This window comes from Canis lupus, chromosome 30 (genome assembly GCF_011100685.1).
Source record: "Canis lupus familiaris isolate Mischka breed German Shepherd chromosome 30, alternate assembly UU_Cfam_GSD_1.0, whole genome shotgun sequence".
NCBI classification, from domain to species: Eukaryota; Metazoa; Chordata; class Mammalia; order Carnivora; family Canidae; genus Canis; species Canis lupus.
In genome coordinates this window covers 13,000,287-13,019,907 of record NC_049251.1, presented here as the reverse complement: position 1 = coordinate 13,019,907, position 19,621 = coordinate 13,000,287, and the positions used below count along the sequence as shown (strand labels likewise).

General features: G+C 35.8%; 1 long non-coding RNA gene across 5 annotated transcripts in view; it reads left to right on the top strand.

The window, feature by feature from the left end:
* Nucleotides 1-19,621, top strand: part of LOC111093405 — a 108,721-nt gene that overhangs the window by 51,270 nt on the left and 37,830 nt on the right. For all 5 annotated transcript variants that reach the window (XR_005381346.1, XR_005381344.1, XR_005381345.1 and 2 more), the window contains 2 exons: nt 16,131-16,257; nt 17,403-17,544. This is a non-coding gene — a long non-coding RNA (uncharacterized LOC111093405). The remainder of the gene's footprint in view (nt 1-16,130; nt 16,258-17,402; nt 17,545-19,621) is intronic.

Below are 19,621 nucleotides of genomic sequence, written 5' to 3'. Positions count from 1 at the left end.
AGCTGTTTTCTAATGCATTTGACCTGAAGATGCTTGAATCAGCAGATAATTGAATGTATTAAAAGAAGTCGCAAATTCTAATTATGAGACTTAGTTGTTGGAGTAGGAGAAAAAAGAAGTGATTCATTATTTATTCAAGAGAGTTTATACAAATGTAGAAAGAGGTAAAGAAACAGGCAATTACCAAATGTCTCAGGCCCAAGACTGTGCATCTTCACATGGTGACTCTTAGGAGGGGAATTGGGCAACTTAGAACTTCAGTCTAATTTGTTATTTCCACACAGGATCTCAATCTGAATGCCAAATAAATCACCACTTATAGAGTGAAGTGCTCACAGCAGTAGAACGTACCAGCTGGACTGATGCCTGCATCACAGATTAACTGTGATATATTGGGCTTTGGTATGTTGCTGTAATGTTTCTGAGGGCACATACATCCAAATCTATAGGCTAACAAGCTGTGCTCAAATGGAGTGCTACTGAATAATTACTTGGGTCATAGGATGCTTACAAAATTTGAGTAAGGCATGGTCTCCTTTCAAAGGAAAACTGTGGGGCAGCCCTGGTGGCTCAGTGGTTTAGTGCCACCTTCAGCCCAGGGCATGATCCTAGAGTTCCGGGATCGAGTCTCACGTCAGGCTTCCTGCATGGAGCCTGCTTCTCCCTCTGCCTGTGTCTCTGCCTCTCTCTCTGTGTCTCTCATGAATAAACAAATAAAATCTTTAAAAAGAATAAAGAAGAAATCTTCTAAAAAAATAAAATAAAGGAAAACAGTATTATAAATCCCGTGTGAAATTCTTTTATCATATCACTTAAATATTGATACATGTTAAAACTATGAACTTAAATATATATTCTTACATGTACTAATTTGGGTACAACTTAAAAAACAAAACCGTCTATAAAATAAATACAAACAAACTAATAAAAGTCAAATTAAAATTTTAATGTGATAGATAATAGTGTTTTGTTGAAAATGAGTCTCCATTCAAAACCCAGATGCCCATGACACAGATTCTGTTGTGTTTGTTATGCCTAACTATTCTGTGTCTTGTGGTGATTCAATTCTTCATCACTCTTCCTTATTTAAACTAATGAAAAACTGATCTTCCTATTATATGCCATGATGATATTTGGCTTTCACTGGCATTAATAAATCATTTAAGTGTTAAGTCAACCTTTTATCTCTCTTATTGGTCCTATATAATTACTGTAGTAATATCACTCTGAATAAAACTAAAACAAACATAAATTCAGATGCTAAATATATTGTGTAAAGCAATATTTCATGATTTTGCTCTCTTAGCAGATACAGAGGGTATTGTTTCATTTCTATGCATTCATTATTTTGCTCTCTTAGCAGATACAGAGGGTATTGTTTCATTTTTATGCATTCATGCATTCATTTATTCAACAAATAATGCTTGCTATGTATTAGCCACTACAAACGATGATGATGATGATGATGATGATGACGATGACAGTGATGAGAGTGGTGATGATGACGATTAGTGTTGCCCAATCTCTGGTCAAGAAAATAAAAAACCTTAAAATTAGATATTCAGTGATAAATCATATATCCAAAGAGCTATAATTTCAGGCTAAGTTAAAGCCAGTATAGAAGTGCATGAATATGGTTAAGAAGTTTGAAAGTAGCAAATCATATCTCATTGGAATGAGAAATATGGCTCAAAATTAGAAATGACTACAACAACAATAACAATGATGATGATGATGATGATGATACTTTATACATACTATTGAGTTTCTATCAGTCACTGGTTAGTCATTATCTTATTTAATCTTCATAGCAACCTAATGAGATACCTATTATATTTAGCATTTTCTAAATAAAGTAATTGATACCTAGAAACACAAAGTTAGTAGTGATAGAAGTAAGACTTTAAAACAGGCAGAATAATTCTAAAGTGTGTTTATATTTCTACATGAAACAGTTGGTATTTGAATTGGACATTTTTCATTATTAACAAAATGAATTGAGTATATACAATATATTGTATGGCCTGGGATGCCAAGTTAAGTAGTTCACATAATAATGGTCTTTAATAAATTATATGTCACATATGTATATATTAAAAAACCATTAATAATAAAATATAGTGTTATGCATTTAATAATAGTATGATAAATTATATGTGTCAACTTGATTAGGTCACAGGGTACCCAGGTATTTGTTCAAATGACATTCTGAATGTTTCTATGAGTTGAATAGCAAACTAAAAACTTGAAAGGCATCCAGTTTACTCATAGAAATATTTCCTAAGTTCCACTGCTGAATTCCACTGTGGGCATCTGGTTAGCTGGGCCATATTTTCTAGAAGAGAGAGTGAAATCTGCTGCTACTGCTACTTTTTCTTTCTAAATCCCACTGACCCTAGAGACATTTATCATATTTGAAAGCTCATTGCACAGGAAGCTAAAGAACTTGGGTGAGAATTTGTGAAAGGCAGATCTACATTCCTAAAGTCTTTAGAACTGAGAAGACTTACAGGAAAGACACTTAATACATGTCTCATGAGGGACATGCCTAGAGTAGAGGATGAACAAGAATAGTGTGAGTCTTTCTAATCCTACAACCAAGTTTTGACCCAGCTCAATTTCTTGTTGAATTGAGATGATCTGCTGTTAATCTCATCTGTGGAACATGGGAAGAGAGAAACCATGACTGGTGCAATATAACATCCCAGATTCTCTAAAGCTCTTTGGTACACAATGTCTAGTACATAATTTTTAAAAATTAGAAATAAGAAGAGACTAGGAAATATCACAGGAAAAGAAGACAAATGTATCTGAAAGTAATAACTATGTTAGATGGATTTAACAGAAGATTGGAGACAGCAGGATTAGTAAAATGAAAAACATTGGACAGTAAGATAGACACATGGGAACATGTCAAAGGCACTGATAGTTGAAGGCCCAAAAGGAAAAGTGAAAGAATAAGGCAGGAATGATATTTGAAGAGAAAATGATTGAATATTCTAATGAGGAATTCAAAGGCAGAAAAACATGCAGAATATCAAGGATAAAAAGGAAATCCTAAGAAGTGAGAGAGAGTTTTTAAAAACATTACTTTTAAAGTAGTAACTATACGAATGGGAACTAAATTCTCAACAGAATGAGTGCATACCAGGAACAATAGAATATCACTTCTAAGTGTGGAAAGGATAACTGCCAACTTAAGATTCTATATGTAATAAAAAATTTACTTCAAAAATGAAGGTAAAATAAAGCCATTTTTAGATAAAAATTCTTTTTCTTTTCTTTTCCTTTTTTTTTTTTTTTTTTTTGTGTGTGTGTGTGCTAGAGAACCCACACTAAAAGAAAATCTAAAGGGAATTCTTCAGACAAAAAATCATCCCAGTTGAAAACTTGACAAAGCAGAAAAGAAAGAAAAATATTATTGGGTCATTTTGAAGGAATATTAACTATACAAAATTATACTGTCTTTTCCAGTTGTAATACATGTAGAAATAAAATACTAGCAAAAATTACTTAAAAGAGGGAATAAATAGAGCTTAAAGGTCCTGAGGTTCAAGCATTATCAGGTTTGGGATAAAAGTAATAATTTGTATTAGATTTTAATAAGTCAAGAATGAATTATTATGTATTGGACATCTATCAATATAATATAAAACTAGTTTGTCAATAGAAGTGAAAATGCTGTTACCAGTTATTTCATAATTTTAATACAATTGAGAAAATATTAATGGTAATAGATATACTTGGGCCTAATCAGATACCTATTGGGCCTTAGATTATCAATTACATATTTAATTATATCTCAAAAGAATAAAATTTAAAAAGTCAAGGAAGTCTCAGTATATATCATTGGAAATTATCTCTAAAACATAAGATGTAATGAGATTTTATAATGTAGTTAGCAATCTGTGAACAAAAGTACATCTCATCCTTTCAACATAGAGTCACCTTTCAATACTCAACTTCCATGTGCAGATTCAAAGATCCACAAAAAATCAGGGTACTCCCAGTAGTCAGGATCCCAAATGCATAATGAAAATAATAAATAGAAGATTTTATAAAAGGGAGTATGCCATGCTAGAATTATCAAGGAAATCTTCAAGAAACAGGTAGAATCTAAAGTAGGCCCTAAAATATAAAAAACACATTTCATTTCTTGATAAAAATGTACTGCGAAGAAGAGAACAAAATGCATCTCCCATAACCTTTGGCTAGAAATGGAAAATGAAATCGAATACTAATAATAAAGATCTAAAAAATAATAAAAATCTAAATTTGGATATTTACCTCATAGTAATATTAGTTCTGAGAATGGGCAATTGGACAGGATGAATGACATGGGATGGAAGATAATTTTGTTTGGAAAAGAGACCTTCTTAAAGTTTCCTCTCACTTTATACTTTGCCGCAAATAGAGGATCCAAGTTGGGAAATCTACATGGATTCTTTCTCCTGAGAAACAAGAACATAAGAGAACTGAATGCCAATTTGCACAGTGAAATGATTAAAAGAGTAAAAAAGAAACCACACAGAGGTCCTCAAGTATCAGAGCTATGTCTTCACAAAAATGGCTTTTTATTCTTGTAAAATTTTGAAAGTTAATTATCTTACTCAACCTGAGAAGTAAAACTAGAATTATTTTAAGCAGTGATTCTTAATGTTGATGATTAATAAGAAAGCATACAATTGTTTTTAGGTGTCTTTATTTTTTCTAGTCTTGTCCTTAAAACACTATCACTATTCATTATAGATTGGCTCATAGTTCTAATATGTTGTTTTAACATGCAATTTTTTGTTGTACTTGTAAAAATTGTAAATGAAAGGAAGCATGAGTTCTAACACCAGTCTCAATTAACCATGGCTATAACCATATTCATTAATTTGAACCATGAATTTATTACGCAGTTATCTCTATGCAACTGTTGATAATTTATCTAGATATAGTTTATGGATAAAAAATGATTCTGTTTGTTTGCTTGGAAAAATCCAAACTATGAGGAAATATTCATTGTCCCTGATAATGCCATGCAAATACTATGGCTAGATGTGCAGCATGATAATATAAGTAAATAGGTGATTACTCATGATCCCCATGGCTTAAGGGCTGGGGAAATAAATCTAGAGGTAAGATATACATTGCTGAATTGGATCCTCCAGAGAACATATAACAACTCTAGCATAATTATGCAGTGAGACTTGGAGTGGCAGCTATGGAATAACTAGCACTTCCATTTTCAACATTTGGCTATCTTTAAACCTAACTTTCTCTTATACCAAATGTCTGAAAGTCTCTACAAAATGTTTAGCATATTTTAAATACAGTAACTTTACAAATACTTGATAATTTTAACTAACTTATAAACTTCAGATACACTTTGTAACTCCATGAAAACAGTTTTGTTCCTGAAACAAATCCTCTGTGGCTCTAAGTCCCTAATTATATCTGGTTTTGTTTTAGATCTCAACTAAATTTTTTAAAAATACTTTCATCATATTTGAAGTAAAATAATTAATGAAATGTACACAAACGGTAATCTCTGAGGCATTGCTAACCAACCAGCACACAAAATGTATCTTAGAAGTTGCATGACAACACATTATTCTAAATTTGGTTACTCCCAGAGTCTAAAGGAACATTATCAAAAGATATGGCTCAATGATTATGTAGCCTCAAGTAACTGAATAATTAAGTTATGATTTAACCCAATAATATCATTGTCTTAATTTACTGTATATTTTGCAGCTTTTCTTTCTATGTGGAGCATATAAGGTACATGAAACAAATCTGAAGCAGTATTCCCTAAAGCATACTGTCCCAGACCTAAAAGCCCAATTCCTCCAAAATTCAGTATTTATTCTGATAAGGTAAATCCAATATGCTGACATCCTCTATTTTAAAAAATCCTATAACTAAAGATCAATAAGCACATATGATAAATTACAAGATAGCAAAATAGTAGTGCCAAGGTAAATTATTAAAGTAAGTTATAGATATTTGTAATATCAATACTCACTCTTGGGGTTTTTTTGCTAGCCTTGCACATTATTGAGTGATTGTTTTATGGCTAATGTGTTAACCCTAAATGTCCTGAAAAGTCATTAAGAATTGGCACTTACAACTTAATCAGTGGTACCTGGAATATCAGACGTAGTGTTACCAGAGAAATGGGACTCAAATATCAAGGGAACCAACAGTGAAACTAAATTCATATTGAACCAATGAACAGCTTCTATAGGGTTTATATGTTGCTCCTACCCAAGCCCATGATTGTCCCTAAAGTCTACATGGGAAACAGTGAAGGACACCCAATTGCCAAGGTTACAGAAATGTGCCCAAGAGGAGTTAGGCATTTGCAAGAACCAAATCTATGAGTTCTCCACTCTTTCAACTGATCCCGTCCTCACCCCTTAGCACTGATATGCTTCATTCTGCTCAATCCTTAGGTGAGAGTAGCAAGAAGTTGTAACTGCATAACAGAAACAAAATTATTAAAAATGAATAAAGATTCATAGCCTCAACCCCCTCTTACCACCAGTTAGGAAAAATCCTGGCTTTGCCTCTTTGGCATTTTCTTCTTCTCTGATTTTAATCACAGAGGTGAATGAATATTAAGAAGAATGTTCAGAATGTGAGTGATGGAAAAAGAGGTTTTGGAGAGGTTGAGGAGGTTGAAAGACACAGAAGAAAGGAATGGGGTGTGGAGACATGCGGTACAGAGGATGAAGGATTGGATATTCTTTGACATTCTGCAAGGGAGGAAGCAAGAAGTGATCACTGGAACTGTATGAAATTACTTTTGGTCACTTAACTGTGATTCCTTAAATGTGAGACTTCACCAAGACTGGAATTTTCAGGCAAAGCCCCCCGCCATTAGCAAAACAATGGGAGGTAAAGACAGAAGCAGAACCCTAATGTTCCCCTGACCAACAGCCACAGGATTGGGTAGAGCCTATGAGAACAACTGAGGAGAAATAGGTTGGCTGGAGAATAGAATAAATATAAACAAAGAAAAATTCAAAATAATGACCAGTGTTCAGAAACTGTTCAGTTTTACATTGGGATTGGGACAATAATTATGCAAAATTTGTATACATTTTCCCCTCTTATATATCACTGAAACCATGGTGTACCTTAAAATTAATACATAGTTTAATGTAGCTTTTTCCTTGTAAAGCTGTTATTGAATCAATGGTGAATCATAATCTACTGTAAGCTCCATGAATATAAGAGAACTATTCTGTATCATCATTAACTCTTTATTCAGCTCAAACTACTGTACACTATTGTGCACAAAGCTGTAACATAATAAATGCTCAACAAATATTTATTGAATGATATTTCCTAGAAATTTTTCATTTTAATGTGTGTCACACATTTCATATAAATCTGTTATAAATGTTACTGCATTTAATCCTTTCAGTACCCCTGCATTATAGATATTATCATGTTAATTTCACAGGTGCTGGAAACTGCATCTCAGAGAGGTTAAGAAACTCTGTGAAAGTTCCAAATTTGGAAAGAGATGGAGCTGCTTTCAAATCCATGTCTAAGGCCTCAAAAACACAGTCTTAATGTTATACTATGTTGTTTCAAGAGAAGAATTCAGTAGACAAATTTAATGAAAGTTCAAAGGAGGAGAGAAACAAGCAGAATCCAAGAACAGAGTCTGAGTGGAAGGGTTATAGTTAGAGTCAGAGAGCAATGAGAAAAGATAAGGGACCACATGAGGAGCTGTCCCTGCCCTAAGCTAAATACCAGACAAAATGGGTCCCTGACTACTAAAAAAATCTGCATTGTCAACACCATTCTTTAACCATATAATACTCAATTCTATTCCTCCTGAGGAATGCACAATACCCCTACTCCAAGTTTCAGATCTGTGTAAACTCACCAACTAGAACTTACTAAATAATTTAAGGCATTAATTTTTCAAATAGTGATTTATTGATCCAATGACCAAAATAAGTTCCCAAAAGTGTTTAACATACTCCAGAGGAGTAATTTGTTATACTGGAGGAAAGTAAACCTTCCTTCTCAATCACTGTGACTTACAGAGATACATACTTTGCATTTATATTACACGAGCTAAAAGTATTATGTTGAAGCTCACAGATGCCATTCATATAAGCAAAGGGAATTGATTCCAGTCAACTCCTGCTAATGTACAATAAGCACAGAATAACAAAGAGGACTATGGCCCATATTCAGTAGCCCCCTAGCCAGTTGTAAAGAGGCATCATCTAAAGTGGTAAGCAGTGATATCACTTCCTTCTGCACACTGTTCTGTTCTGCAATTTCATCCATTCCATGGGTCCTCCCCTTGTAAACTATGAGCCTTCTTTCTCCTGACTACAATGCATCCTACAGTTGATAACAAATTGCAGCTGTCCACTAGCTTATTACGTCTTCTCAATGACCAAAATAAATCCATATTCGTGTAAATGTGCCTTTTCCCTCGTAGAAGTTGAAACCGGTTACACATAGTTAATCATACTAGTGTTACCTCTACGGTCAGAAACCGTCATTAAGTCTCTCCTTAGCCTGCTTCCAAACTCAGTAATCCCAATGAGTTCAATTTTTCCCAATCAACCCTCTAATCATTTTCATTTTTATTCTCATTTCCTCTGGAACCTATCCAAATTCTCTATATCTCAGATCAATAATATGATTGAAATTAATCTCACCACAATAGCAGTTAAGACTAAAACCACATGAACTATACTGGGAGAATCACTTCATATTTCCAATGCTTGCCTTTTAGAGCTTGATGTGAAATGTGCTATTAACTTTGCTACTTCATAATATATGCCTTATTCCACTATATTTATAGAATCTAACTGAATCACATCAGCTCATGTTCAAGTTCTACTTACCGCCTCAAGATGGTGTTCTGGATTTCACTTATTTTTTCCTGAGTGAATGATATTGAACATGTCAATTAAAATATTAAGCTTAACAATTTATCCAATTTCTAATGACATTTTAATTTTAATTTCAATAGGCCTAGTCTAAGTTATACTGTCCATATTGAAGTATGTTTATATATAATATATATACATACATAAAATATTACAATCCTTTAGAAAGGATTTCTAAGAGTAGCTAATCATAAAATCATGTAATCTTAGAGGTAGAAGAACATTATGTCAGATTCTGTTCCTTCAGAGGCACAAGACTAGTTGCCTTGATTTTCAGAAAAGGGAGATGGCAAATTCTGTGGTCATATGGTATACATTCCATCCCACCATCAAGAATGTGAATTCTAATGAGCTTGACATAGATACTATCATAAGGAAATAACATAAAATACAAAGATTATTTAAAAGATGCATCAAAGATGCTCATCAGAGAATTGACAGAGGAAATAATTATGAATTATAAATTATAATTATATTATTATAAATTCCCTAAATAAAATTGCCAACACTAAGAATATGATTAAATGCTTCTACTAGAATTAGTCATTTTTAACTTAATTAACAGAGGGAAATAAATCCTCCATATATAATTTTAGTGTACCTTTTTTTTTTTTTTAAAGATTTTATTTATTTATTCATGAGAGACACAGAGAAAGACAGAGAGGCAGAGACACAGGTAGAGGGAGAAGCAGGCTCCATGCAGGGAGCCTGACGTGGGACTCGATCCCAGGTCTCTAGGATCAGGCCCTGGGCTGAAGGCGGCACTAAACCACTGAACCACCGGGCTGCCCTAGTGTACCTTTTTTGATGAGTTTGCTTCCAGAACACAGATATCATGAAAACTACTGCTAAATCTAAGCCAAAACAGGGAAAGAAATTAACATCAACATCATTAGACATGTAGATCCAGGCAAGCCCACCACTATGGCCATCTGATCTACAAATGTGAGGAGACTGAAAAAAAAAAATTGAAAAATTTGAGAAGAAGGCTACTGACATGGGAGAGGGTTCCTTCAACTATGCCTGGGTTTTGGATAAGCTGAAAGCTGAATGTGAGCACGGGATCACCATTGATAACTCCATGTGGAAAATTGAGACCAGTAAGTATTATGTTTTTGTCATTGATGCCCCAGGATACAGGTACTTTATCAAAAACATGATTCTAGATACATATCAGGCTGTGCCTAAAATTTTCTGCCTGATTGTTGTTGCTGGTGCTGGAAAATTTGAAGCATACTATATCCGAAAATGGTCAGACCTATAAGCATGCACTTCTGGCTTACACACTAGCTGTGAAACAACTAATTATTGGTGTTAAAAAAAAAAAAAAAAAGGATCCCGGGACACTTGGGTGGCTCAGCAGATAAGAGTCTGCCTTCAGCCCAGGGTGTGGTCCTGGAGACCCGGGATCGAGTCCCACATCAGGCTCCCTTGCATGGAGCCTGCTTCTCCCTCTGCCTGTGTCTCTGCCTCCTTCTCTCTGTATCTCTCATGAATAAATAAATAAAATCTTTAAAAAATAAATAAAATAAATAAAATAAAATAAATGGATTCCACTGAGACATTCTTCATCCAGAGAAATTTCAAGGAAATCATTAAGGAAATCAGCACCTATATTTGGAAAACTGGCTGCGGGCCAGACACAGTAGCATTTGAGCCAGTTTCTGGTTGGTATAGTGACAACATGCTGGAGCCAAGTACAAACATGGCTTGATTCAAGTGATGGAAAGTCACCAGTAAAGATGGCAATGCCAGTGGAACAATACTGCTTGAAGCTCTGGATTGTATTCTGCCACCAATCCATCCAATTGACAACCCTTGGGTTTGTTCTTCTAGGATGTCAACAGAATTGGTGATGTTGTTACTGTCTCTGTGAGACTGTGTTCTCAAACATGGCATTATGGTCATTTTTGTTATCATCCATGTTACAACTGAAGAAAAGTCTGTTAAAATGTACCACAAAGTTTATTTTTTTTAAGATTTTACTTATTTATTCATAAGAGACATAGAAAGAGAGCAGAGACGTAGAGGGAGAAGCTGGCTCCCCATGGGGAGCCTGACGTGGGACTCAATCCCAGGACTCCAGGATCAGGACCTGAGCTGAAGGTTCAACCACCAAGCCACCCAGGTACCCTGTACCATGAAGTTTAAATGAAGCTCTTCCTTGGGAGAGTGTGGAGTTCAGTGTCCAGAATGTGTCTGTCAGAAATGTTCATCATTGCAGTTGGGTGGTGATAACAAAAATAACCCACCAATGAAAGTAACTGGCCTCACTGCTCAGGTGATTACCCTGAATCACCCACACCAAATCAGTGCTGGCTATGAACCTGTGCTGGATTGTCACGCAGCTCACGTTGCTTGCAAAGTTTGTTGAGCTGAAGGAGAAGATCAATCACCATTCTGGTAAGAAGCTGGAAGATGGCCTTAAATTTTTGAGATCTGGTGATGTTGTCATGGTTGATATGCTTTTTGGAAAGCTTATATGATGAGAGCTTCTCTGACTATTCTCAGGATCATTTGGCCATTTGTTATTTCTAATGGACCATTGCTGTGGTTATCATCAAATCTGTGGAGAGAAAAGTTGCTGGAGCTGGTAAGGTCATCAAGTCTTCCCATAAAACTCAGTAGGCTAAATGAATATTATCTCTAATAACTGCAACCTCAGTCTTAATCAGTGGTGGAAGGTCTAGAACTGCTTGTCTCAATTGGCCAATTAAGTTAAACGGTAAAATCTCGTCAATGATAAAAATGCAATGTAAAAACTTACAGGGAAAAGAGGATGTTTTATGTATCATTTGTTTTTTTTCTATAGCAATTTTAAGTTAGTTTTTAAAATCAGTACTGACTTTTTAATGGAAACCATTTGACCAAAAATCTGTCACAGAATTTTGAGACCTATTAAAAATAAAGTTTAATGAGAAAAAAATTCAGTGTAAAAAAAAAATACAAAACTATACAAATAAAATCATACCCCTAAATCAAAAGAAAATGAAGATATATAGATACCTGGATAAATATATACACATATAGAAATGTAAAAAAATGGCTAAAGGTATTCAATCAATAGCAGTAATTGTCTCTTGATATTTACAGGTGATTTTTGTTTATTTCTTTCCTAAAATTCCGTTTTCCCACTTGTATGTATCTGGTCTTTTTTATTTATTTTATTTAGTTAGTTTTAGTATAATTGACAAAAGATGTTAAGTCTCACGTGTAAAATTTAGTAGTTTGACAAGTAAATACATTATGCTATGTTCATCACAAGTGTAGCTATACATCAGTATTACAATATTATTAACTCTATTCCTTATGCTGTGCCTTTTATTCCCCTGACTTATTGGTTTCATAACTGGAAGCTGTATTTCCCTCTCCCCCCACCCATTTTGCTCAACTTCCCACCCTATTCCCCTCTGGCAACCATTAGTTCTATGTATCTATAGGTCTGATTCTGCTTTTTGTTTGTTTATTCATTTGTTTTTTTTAGATTCGACTGCATCTGCATTACATCTTTAACTTGCAATTAAACTACTTTTATTTTGGAATTTTGTAAATCCACAAAATTAATCATAAGTCTTCTTTTTGCAATTTTTAGCTTTATTGCTGGTAAGCCAAGGAATTTAATTTCATGGCTAACCCAAATCACCAATTTAAAATAATAAAATAAAACACACTCCACTCCCAAAATTGTATTTCTCCATGGGTGACAACAAACTAATATCTGGGCCACAATAAAAGACAAAAGGATCTATAGAAAATCTTGGAAATATGAGGAAGGTGAGTTGGTTCAGGCATAGAAAAGTCTAAACTTAAAACAGAAAGTCCAGGAAAACTTCTGTACAATTCTGATTTCAAAGTAGAGGGTAAATAAAAATCACAGAAATTACAGTGGAGAAACCTGAAAAACATTATCTGAGTCAATTGATCAAGATCAATATCATTAGTAGTAACTCATGTTGATTGCATGAGTATGTGACTCTTGATATAATGTGATAAAAGTGGTACTTTACCGCTTTGGTCTTTTTCCTTCAAACCCATAACCTCAGTCTAATAAGGACGAAAGCATCATACAAATCCCAGTTGAGAGACTTTCTTCAAAATACCTGACTAGTACTCCTCAAAACTGTCAAAGTCACCAAAAATAAGAAAAGTCTGAGAAACTGTTGCAACCAAGAGGAGCCTAAAGAAACATGGTGGTTAAATGTAATGCATTCTGTATGGGGTCTAGAACACTAGAACAGAGAAAAGATAGTAAATAAGTAAATACAAATAAATAAGAAATCTGATATAGCATGGCATTTAGTTAATAATAATGTATCAATGTTGGTTCATTAGCTACATAATAGGTACCATAATGTAAGGTATTAACAAGAGAGAAAACTGGGTGTGGGATATATTGGAAGTCTCTATATTATTTTCATGACTTTTCTGTAAACCTAAATCTATTCAAAAATGGAAAGTCGATTTAAAAATTATACATACAGGGGATCCCTGGGTGGCTCAGCGGTTTAGCGCCTGCCTTTGGCCCAGGGCGCAATCCTGGAGTCCTGGGATCGAGTCCCACATCGGGCTCGTGGCATGGAGCCTGCTTCTCCCTCCTCCTGTGTCTCTGCCTCTCTCTCTCTCTCTTTATGTCTATCATAAATAAATAAATAAATAAATAAATCTTTAAAAAAAATTATACATACATACAAAGCAACCTTGTATGCACAGAGTATTCTACTAGTGCTGACATCATTGACACCCCTCCTCAACTACAAGCTCTTGAAACAAGGTACTGTTTTATCCACCTTTGTATTTCCTACAATGCTGAAAGCCTGTCTTTTATACAAGTACAGGATAAATGTCCACAAAATTGAAAGACAAGAAGATCCAATGTCTGGGGTCCTGCTAACTGCATAGTAATAAAGCAAAATTTTATGTTAAGATGCGCTTTTTCCACTCCTAGCAACTATTGCAGAATTTAATCTTACTTTGAGAGAAAGACTCATAATAGTGGCCTGAAATTGAAAGAAAGGCAAATAAACACAGATTAGTAGCCTCGGGACTACTAACTACATATAAGGAATCTCATAGAACCTATAGGTGTCTTCATTTACAAAATTACCTAACAATGTTGTTGCTTAAAGCTTGAAACTCAAAACAGGGAGACCATATCAAAGAAGAAAATACATAAGACCTGAATTTTGAAGGTTGTTCTGAGAATTAGCTGAAAAAAATACATGTGAACGCCCTTTGAAAATCACCACACAAATAGAAGTTCTTAAATTTCCTCAGGTGTGGAGCACCTGAAAGTCATAGTGCTCCTTGGAGATCACAATGAATACTAATGTTTTGAATTGCAGTAGAGGAACCATTTTAGTGGCAGAAAAGAGAACAATGTGATGCAGAATGAGATCACAACTATATGTACACGCAATACACACAAACATGCACAAATACACACACACAAATGGTTAGACTCAGCTTAACGGTGCCTTAATGATTTCTTCCATTATTATTCATTTGATATTTTGTTCTTTCTTTTTTCTGTATCTGCTTGTTAATTGTACGTATGTCTTCAACACCAAACTATAAGCCAGCACATATGTCTTGCTAGTTCTTGTATATCATAGAGTTTGGCACATAATAGACACTTATTCAACACGTTTCTTGAGCACTTACTAGAAGTTGTGAAATAAGAGTTAAAGGCCAAGATTGCTGTTCGCATGGTAATTCTAATAGGTTAAATGGGGAGAAAGTAGACCTGGGAAAGAGGGAATGGGAGTTGGAAACAGCAGTATAAAGCAGAGTGATTGCAACTGAGAAAATGAGATTTGAGAAAAAAATGGAAAGAAGTAATGGTTGCAGCCAAGCAGATATCTGGCAACAAACCATCCTGGGCAGAAAAATAGAGTATGGCTTCTAGGGTACTAGTTTACCTGGCATGTTGAAAAAACAGCCAGCAGGCCAGAGTGCATGGAGCCTTGTGAATGAAAGGAAGAAGGGTAGGCAAAGTCAGAGAGGGCCAGGCCACACTGGGCCTCATAGGACATGATAGAGATTTGTGCCTTACTCGGTAGTGAAATAGGGAACCATTGCTGAGTTTTTAGCAAAAGACATATCACCTGACCTACATTTTCAAAGGCTCACTCTGGCTCCTGGGTAGAAAATAGACTAGGTAGTATCAAAAGCAGAAGCAAACAGACCTCTTGGGAGGTCAGTGCCGTAATCTTTGGTGGCTCAGACCAAAGCAGTAGGTGTGGCCATGATGAAAACTAGTTGAATGCTGGCTACATCAAAGTAGAATCAATAGGATTTTATGATGGATTCAACAAATGGTTTAGATAGATAGATACTGGGCAATATTCATTTTTAGGCAAACACTATCATGTGTCAAAATCTTAATAAGCATTTATGGACAAAGGAGCTTAAAATAAAACAAAATCATATCTGCTGTATTGACATTATGTCTATTACATTTCTATTATTTTGACAATGACTAATTATTGGTCTTTAGCCTTGGAATATTGGCACCCGGCTTCCAGACTCCGAGGGCTTTTGAGGGGCAAAGTTTGAGAACTATGAAGCTGCACAAAAGTGAGGAATGATGATGCTGATATTGAGATTACTTCTCATGGGATTCTGGGAGAGGCATCTAATCTGTTAAAAAAAGGATGTCATCATCTGACTGCAACCCGACGTTGGGGAGTACATCTGGAGCCATGCGGGTGGAAAGGTTCACAGTACTGAGTCCTGGATCTGACTCTGCTTACCAATCAATACCACTTTCTGGTGTTCATTATTTTGATAAAGTTATTAGCAAAGCAACAGTAAAAATTGAAGTGCTCCATAATCCTCAGCACCCACCATTAACTTCTGAAATATTATTGCACGTTAGCTTTTACTGTTACTTTACAAAAGCACTTACTGAAAGGCAGGGGAAGCCAAAAAAAAAAAAAAAAAAATCTGCTAATCTGCTGCTGGTAGTAAAGGGGAGGATGATCACCTCTTCACAGATTGTGAAAATTCCTCCCCCAGAGCAGTAGGGGAGGAATTTCAGAGATCTTCTGAATCTCCCTTTTTTTTTTTTTTTGACTTGGCCAGAAATTGATAGATATCTTCTAGACTATATAGGGGACAGAACATGCCCCTCCAGAGATCAAGAAATGGGTGAGATGTGCTTCCTGCTTTCCTTCCTAATTCTTCCTGTGCCTTTCTTCTCTCTGCTTCCAGGCCTCCCAGGGATCCTAGCCTGCTCATAGAAAACCAACTGCACACATTTCACAGGCTCTCTGGTGAAGGGATGCTCACTACAGGCATATGTTGCAGAATGTCACTTCGTCCACCTCTCAGCTATCAGGTGGGGGCATTATTTTATTTACTCAGAAGATACCGGAAGCAGATTTCCTCAGAGGGAGGGGGAGGATTTTGGCGCTTGGGGTACATTCAGTTTCCCCAGATCGGCCACCAGCAGCAGCAGCAGCATCGTCCTCTAATTCCGTGCCTGATTCTCAGTCATGCTGAGAATGTAAGGCCCCAGTTTTTCTCTTAACAAAATGGTATCACTCTATATAAACTCTTCCTCACAGGGCCTTTCTGAAGACAAATGAAATAATGTCATCTGTTCAATACAAGCCTGTCCCCCCACAACTCAATGAAAGATGCTATGTGTGATGACCAAGCTTTCCCGTCAGCTGAATTCAGAGACTGCAGCTCACAGTGCTTCCTATGTTTATTCACGGTGCTCTCACATGGGAAAGTAGAGGCCTGGGCATTTGCATTTCTCCTGTGGTTCCACTCTCCTGGCCAAGAAACGCATGAAGAAGGGGCTTCACTGGCCCAGAGCCCCTGCTAGGATTCCATTCACGCCCACCCCTCCCTGACAGAGAGAGGCCCGCACAAGAAGGCTGGGCTCTCATAAAGAGGGCTGCCAGGTTCAGGAAGACGCGGCTGTTTGTTCGGCACCACAGGACCCTGTGTGACACTCCACGGCCTGGGCGAGGGACTGTCACAGCAGCCTTTCACAATTCAAAGAGGAAAGGAAAATAGCCTGCCTTTGAGCGTCAGAGATGTGGGAGAGGCAGGAATCAAATCATGAATAAATAAATAAAAACACCAACAGCTGTGATATTTAAAACAGACAATCACTATAACAGCAAATGACAACCCTGCAGCCTGCAGAATCTGCTAATAAACTGTCTGCTGTGACTGTTATTAAAGATAAACTTATGAGCCATGATTATTCAACCATTAAACCTAAGTGGAAATCAAAGAAAGAACTGTGTCAGATGATATATTTGGTGCTGCGTGGCCTAGGAAAATTACTCATCAGATTTGAATCCTGATGTCTCTGTCCTCTAAGGATTGGTCCCTTGAAATTTTGGCACTGTTTATGCAGAAGCTTTCTTCTCTTTTTCCTTTAATTATAATTTTAGTTTGCTAATGTGTGACATTTTGTTTTCAATAAATTGCTGTGATAAACACATCTCATCTCATTATCCATAGAATAATGGGAATGCCATTCAATTCAGCAAGGGCACAGCTACTAGAAGGCAAGACTGTAAGACCTTCCTCAGAGCCATCTACTGATTGGAGCACCTTCGATGCTGAGAACCTTGTTTTAAAAAGCTGCCAAGAAGTCTGGATGGTGAGTAGCTTTGTCGAGAGGTATTAGCTAATGTAACTTCACAAGAATCCAGCAGAAGTCAGCTGATTCCCGTTTCACTTGAATCTCAATCACTGTCATGGCTATTACAGTCAGTGACACGGTTAATGGGAAGAGGGGCTTATTTTGGCAGAAACGACATTATAGAATAAGATTATTATATGAGCGTGCCATTTTGAAGACATAAAAGGATGGCCCAGATTGAAAATAATCTTCAGTTAATGTCCTATATTATTATTATACACAGGATGCAGCAGAGCATAACAGTGGAATCTGAGCTATTCAATCTGGTAGGATTTTCAAAGGTTGCCTTTTAAATCTCTGTTTGATATTAATATTTCCTAAGAGCTTTGAATGAGGAATTTGAAGTAATCCTCAATAATCAGGGTAATAGTAATTTTATTTTTTAAATAAGAAACACAACACCAGCTACTAAATTTGTACAACCTAGAGAGATACAAAGTGTGTGATAGGTCAGGGGATAGAGAGACAAAAAAAAAAAAAAAAAAAAAACACCTTCACCTTTTTTATATCCTGCAGTTTTGATCTTTTTTTTGACCTTTCCACCTCACCCACCCACCTGAGTCTCCATTTGATATCCCCCTTCCTCAGAGAGACTTGCTGTGGTTGGAGGTCCCCCTCCTCTGCACTCACATATGAAATAAATGTGCTTGCTGGGCACATATGTGATATCTCAGCAGATCTTGAAAGAATAAATTAATAAATGGCCTAAGCACTTAGGTACATGCCTAATTCTGAAATTATTCCAGGTTAAGGAATCAACTGGGAAAATAAATAAACATGGTATTTATAGCACATATGAAATAGAAGTCAAGAGGCAAACTATCAGCTCTAAGTACCATGAGGATGAAATAGGCCCACATAAACTAGGACTAAAAATGGACTAGGGAAGCAAAATGTTGGTGCTGGAACTACTTGATCACACGAGTTACATTTATCCCAAATTCACAGAGGCCTTCAGGAAACTATAAGACAGTAATTCTCATACATGGTTGGACTTTAGAATCATCTGGAAAGGGTTTTTTTCTCCTTTTCAATTCAAATTCCCAGATCATTTCCCCAACCAGATAAAAATATCCAAGGGAGGGCACCCATGAATCTCTGTTTATATTTGATAACAACTTCTGAAAAGGTGACTTAGCCTCCACCTGAACCTTACCTACTCTGTGAGCCACTTTGTGAGAGGAATGAGTTCCTTGAAGTAGTTTTGCTGCCATTATTTTATCGAAACCAAGCTTAACCCAAACATCTACCTAGTAACATAACAAGTAATACACAGAACAATAGAACTCAATCATATGCTAAATCCCTGAATATCACAAAATAAAAATGGAGCTGAAATAAGCCTCTTTAGATTCAATAGGTAAATGCTACAGTATGATCTAGGAAATAACCAAAAGCTTATCTTTTATACAATGGGCATCTTGATAATGAAACTTTGCTCAGGAGAAGTAGAGCCACATGCTGCCTCTAAAGAGACTCTCCTGCTCCCAAAGACCCAGCAACAATCTAAAATGCTGTTTTCATTTTGTGATGTGAGAGCAGAATGTGCCTTGTTCTCATGACAGATGGGTTTCTTAAAAGTTGTGTAAACTTGGAGTTTTTTTAGGTAGTTGAGCTGACGAGCTCACTATTTAAAGAAAACATGAAATGAATTTTGTTTGCATTAAAAATATTTTTTAAGTTTTTATTTAAATTCTGTTTCGGTAACATACCATGTGCATTGAAAAATATTTAGAGCTCCTAAAACTACCTCTGAATGTGTGTTTTATCTGAGTTTTTAATACTTTAGAACTGTGTAATAACTAACTGTTATTATGTGGGCTTAGACATTATGCTGTCCTCTGAGACACAAAACCACATGTAACAAAACTCTGCCATAACCTAGAAATCATTAGAAAACCAGTCATAGTGAAATTTTGGAAAAAAGGACACATCTGCTCTATCAGAAAACTATGTTTCTAAAAACATAATTTAATGGTTGATATTACACTCTAAGGTCAACAGTTTTTAAAGTGGGCACATCAATATTTTAAAA